The following is a 5,629-nucleotide window of genomic DNA, read 5'->3' as shown; positions in this document are numbered from 1 at the left end:
TTAACAATTGAATATTGATTTTAACTTTTAATCATAACATTAATATTCTCTCTAAATTATATTTAATAAATATTTGAAAGAAGAGAAATGAAAATATAGATTAGAAAGATAAGCAGTGAAACAATGATTTCTTGACATAATATGATCAACTGATGACATTGACACATAAGACTAGTAATAGATAGGATATAGTAGGGTTTAGACTTTACCATAATCCTATATGTAGGTTTAAATCTCTCTAAAACTCAACCTTATTCTACCTGCAAGTTAAAAATGTTCAACCTTAATCTACCTTATTTGTGGGTTAAAAATACCTGAAACTGGGTTACCCTTGGGCTTGTAAGTGAGGTCCAAATCCTCAATAGAGCGGGTTTCGACTTGTCCCACGTCCTGTGGCCGTTGTCCAAGTTGTTTGTGTGAAGATGGGGGGTTGTACCTGCAAAATACTCCGATGCTTAAGTCAACAAGGGTCTTAGCAGGTTTTAGTGTATTGGAACTTAAATGTACCTGAGTGTGTCAGGGTATCTATAGGAGATGAGCCAATAACCACCGCTGAAGTAGTTTCACTTCTGATGTTGGATAACTGTCCCTTTATGTTAGGGTTGTTGAGATCTCTCTTCTAGAAGTGAGAGATCCGGGGAAATAGTTACTTACATGGATAAGTACAAATCATTTGTCGAATCCGACCTTTATAGGGAGGTCGGGTTTCCGAGTAGGTCGTCTTCTTATTTGGGCCTTTCGGCTCTATTTGGTACTTGCTAACTTAGAGAGGGCATCGGTTCTGCTGTTGAGTTTCCGAGTTATGTGCCTGACCTTGGTTTCAAGAAATTGCCTAAGATGCTCAAGTATTTTTTCCAAGTACCTTTTCATATTAGGATCCTTTGCCCGGTACTCTATTGATTTGATAAGTTACTATTTGGGAGTCACTGAAGACTATTACTTTGGTCGCACCGACTTCTTTGGCGAGTTTCAAGCCTGTGATTAAGGCTTTATATTCGGCCTGGTTGTTGGAAGCAGGGAATTCAAATTTCAGGGAGACTTCTATTTGAGTCCCTTCTTCACTCACTAAGATGATGCCAGCGCCGTTTCCGACTTTATTAGAGGATCCGTCTACATAAAGGCTCCAGGTCGTAGAGGCTTCGTTCTTGTTGCCGGTGTATTCTGCCAGGAAGTCGGTAAGGCATTGGGCTTTAATTGCTGTCTGAGTTTCATATCTCAAGTCGAACTCGGATAATTCTATAGCCCATTGAACCATTCAACCTGTAATGTCTATTTTCTGGAGGATTTGCTTCATGGGTTGGTTCGTTTGGACTCTTATGATGTGAGCCTGAAAATAAGGTTAGAGTCTCCTGGATGCCAGAATTAAAGCATATGCAAATTTTTCTATCTTTTGATACCTCAACTCGGGTCCTTGTAAGACTTTGCTGGTGAAATAAACTGGATACTATCCGACCTCATCTTCTCGAACTAGTGCCGACGCTACTGTTTTCTCAGTAACAGCTAGGTACAGTATGAGGTCCTTTACCCTTTAGGCCGGGTAAGGACTGGTGGCTGACTCAAGAACTTCTTGAATTCTTGAAAAGCTTCTTCACATTCAGGGGTCCATTCAAATTGGTACCCTTTTCTTTGTAGAGAAAAAAGTGGCAAGGATTTTAAGGCCGATCTTGCCAGAAATCTAGACAAAGCTGCAAGTCGGCCATTCAACTGTTGGACTTCTTTTATGTAGGTCGGACTCCTCATTTCTAGGATTGCTCTACACTTATCGAGGTTAGCCTCAATTGCCCTCTGTGTGAGCATAAATCCCAAAAATTTTTTTGCCTCTACTACAAATGTGCATTTTGCGAGATTTAGTCTCATCCCATGCCTTTTTATAGTACTGAAGACTTGTGAGAGGTCGGTCAGGAGATTTGCCTCCTCCTTGGTCTTTACCAACATGTCGTCCACTTACACTTCCATTAGGATTCTAAGGTGGGGTGCAAAAATCTTGTTCATCAGCCTTTGATATGTGGCGCCTGCATTTTTTAATCCAAATGGCATAACCACGTAACAGTAATTCGCTTTAGGTGCGATGAAGGATGTTTTTTCTTGATCCAACTTATACATCGGGATTTAATTGTATCCCGAGTAGGCAATCCATGGATGATAGGTACTAGTATCCCGAGCTGGAATCCACTAAAGCATCTATATTGGGAAGTGGGTAGGGGTCCTTTGGACATGCTTTGTTGAGGTCGGTGTAGTCAACACACATTCTTCACTTCCTGTTTTGCTTTTTTACCAACACTACGTTCGATAGTCATGTCGGATATTTGACTTTCCTGATGAATCCGGCCTCTAACAAAGCTTATACTTGTTCTTCGACCACCTGAGCTCATTCTGGTCTGAGCTTTCATCTTCTTTATTGGACCGGTCGGAACCCGGGATAGACTGCTAGCTTGTGTGTCATGAGTTCGGAGTGTATTCCGGGCATGTCGGCAGCCTTCCAAGCAAAGAGATCGGAATTCTCGTTAAGGAGTTTTATGAGGTCATTTTTTAACTCCGTTCTCATATTGGCTCCTATGTTAGTGTCCTTTTCGACCTCTTTTGCGATCTGGACTACCTCCGTCCTTCCTTCAGGCTGTGGCCGTAGTTCTTCCTTTACTCGAACTCCTCTAAGTTCATTTGTATTGACTTCTTTGCCCTTTTCTCGTAAAGTCAAGCTTTCATTGTAACATTTCCTCGCCAGCTTTTGGTCTCCCTTAATGGTGGTAATTCCGTCCTCTGTTGGAAACTTCATACAGAAGTGAGGAGTAGAGACCACGGCTCCCAACCGATTTAGAATTGTTCTAAACCCCAAGGGTTTGATTGGAGTATCTCCTAGCCCGAAAAGAGTATCCGGGTAGAATTTAGCTCTTTTTTCTCTAGCCCTAACTTGTCGAATGCCGGCTTGAAAAGTATGTCTACTGAGTTTGCCTGATCTACCAAGGTCCTATGTAGGTGGGCATTGGCTAGTATCATGGTGATGACTACTGGGTCATCATGCCCGGGCACAATTCCTTGTGCGTCTTCTTCTGTGAAAGATATTATAAGGAGGTTGGGGCTATCTTTCCCGACTTGGTATACCTCCTTCAAATGCCTCTTCCGAGATGACTTGGTTAGTCCTCCTTTGACAAATCCTCTTACTATCATGTGGATATCTCGTTTCGGAGTCTGTGGGGTTGACCTCTTCATCCGGCATATTCATCATCTCTTTTTCTTGTTCCATGATTGTCTGACCTTTCCTTGAGATATTTATCCATCCGACCTTCCCTAGTCAGTTTTTCTATCACATAGTTTAGGTCATAACAATCATTTGTTGAGTGACCATACAGCTTGTGGTACTCACAATACTTGCCCTTTTAGTTTTTAATTGGACGCAGGGGAGGGAGCTTCTCAGTGTGATAAATTTTTCTCTAAACATCCATGAGAGAAACTTGTAATGGAGTATAATTGTGGTACCTTCTGGGTTTCTCAAATCTGACTTCTTCTTTCTTCTTGGGCTCCCTATCTCTTTTTTTGGCTGGTGAGGGTGCCCAAGTCGCCAACTCGACTCTGGTAGCCTGGCATTTTCTTTCATATTGATTTACTTTTCAGCTCGCTCTTATACAACGTTTAGGAAAGTCGGATGTCTTTTTGATATAGATTGGGAGAAGGGTCCTTTTCGGAGCCCATTGACTAGTCCCATTAGTACTGCCTCAATAGGCAGGTCTTGAATTTTCAAGCATGCTTTGTTGAATCTCTCCATGTAGTCTCTCAGGAGTTCTCCGACCTCCTATTTGACTCCGAGTAGGCTAGGTGCATGCTTAACTTTATCTTTCTGGATTAAAAATTGTGTAACGAATATGTGCGTAAGGTCATCGAAACTGGTAACCGACCTAGGTGGCAGGCTATCAAACCACTTCATAGCCACTATTATCAAGGTTGTCGGGAAGGCCTTACAGTGAGTAGCATATGAGGCATCGGCCAAATACATCTGACTTTTAAAATTGTTGAGGTGATACTTCGGGTCGGTTATCCCGTCGTATAGATTCATGTCAGGGATTTTAAAGTTTCTAGGAACTCTAGCTCGCATGATGTCCTCAATGAAAGGATCTTCTCCCCCAATGGGGTATCTTCCCGAGCTGTGCGGGAATCCTTGTTTCAAAGGTTGGATTCTAGCTTTGAGAGCTTCTCCTCCAGCTCTCTTCGCCGTTTGATCTCCTTCCTCAGGCTCCTCTCTGCTTCGCGCTATCGCTCTAATTCTTGCTCTAGCTACTCGAGTCAACCATGATGCCCATGCAGCAATCCCATGAGGTCAGCGCTATGAGGTTGTTCTTCCCCTTTAGGGAGACGAACCTCGGGCGGGATTCTCCATTGGTGTTGGTCTCTGGAAGGGCCTTCATCATGTGGTTTCCCCATTCTTGGAGGAGGTATTACTATTGCTTGGTCATTGTTGACCATGTCCTGGTATTCTTGATCTGATTCAGACACTATACGTTTGTCTTCATACTGATTGTCCCCCATGTAATGTTAGATCTCAGATCCTCGGCAACGGTGCCAATATTCCAAGAGTTACTTGAAACTGGGTTGCCTTTGGGCTTGTAAGTGAGACCCAAATCCTTAATGGAGTGGGTTCCAACTTGTCCCACGTCCTGTGGCCGTCGTCTGAGTTGTTTGCGATAAGATTGTGGGGAGGAGGGGAGGGGGGTGGTACCTGCAAAATACTCCGATTCTTAAGTCAGCAAGGATCTTAGCAAATTTTAGTGTATTGGAACTTAAATGTACCTGAGTGTGTCAGGGTATTTATAGGAGATGAGCCAATAACCACCACTGAAGTAGTTCCACTTCTGATGGTGGATAACTGTCCCTTTATCTTAGGGTTGTTGAGATCTCTCTACTAGAAGTGAGAGATCTGAGGAAGTAGTTACTTACATGGATAAGTACAAATCATCCGTCGAATCCGACCTCTATAGGGAAGTCGGGTTTCCGGGCAGGTCGTCTTCTTATTTGGGTCTTTCGGCTCTTTGGGCCTGGCTTGTATCTTGGGTCAGGGTATAAACACTAATCGTACCTGTACCCTAAAATTTTTCACCCGAATCCTACTCAATCCTATCGGTAACAATCATTTTTTATATCAAACACAATATCTAATTATTTCATATTTTATAAAATACAAATAAAATAGAAAATAAAATTAAGCCCACGTTAAAATTAAAAGTAACATAATGAAATTGATGATAAAATTACAAATAACATAAATATTTATTAATCGGTCAACTTAATTATACATGTATAAAATTATAAAATAGAAAAGATGTGGATTCAATTTCCATCAACTTTATTATACATGTATAAAATTTTAACTACATATTATAATATATTAGGGTACAAATAAATCGGATAGAGTTAGACTTAAACTCGCACCCGATCCTATCAATAACTTAACCTGCTCTGCTTTCAAACTGATTCGCTGCGGGTCAAGTTGTCGATCCTATCTAAACAGGTTGGACCAAATTGAATATCCACAGATAAAATTAATACTCAACTATAATTTAAAATATTGAAAAATAAAACATAAAAATTAAGAGGTTATTGATGTTAAGTTTAGGTTTTAATTGTTAAATATGTTGTTCAT

The 5,629-nt window shown here is 41.2% G+C and overlaps 1 pseudogene; it reads left to right on the top strand.

Annotated features, from left to right (window-relative positions):
• LOC107625408 overlaps positions 1–5,629 on the top strand; it is a 39,895-nt pseudogene that overhangs the window by 20,759 nt on the left and 13,507 nt on the right.

The sequence above is a fragment of the Arachis ipaensis genome, chromosome B02, assembly GCF_000816755.2.
Source record: "Arachis ipaensis cultivar K30076 chromosome B02, Araip1.1, whole genome shotgun sequence".
Lineage (NCBI taxonomy): Eukaryota > Viridiplantae > Streptophyta > Magnoliopsida > Fabales > Fabaceae > Arachis > Arachis ipaensis.
Note: the sequence above shows the minus strand (reverse complement) of the source record. Positions and strands in the feature narration are given on the sequence as shown.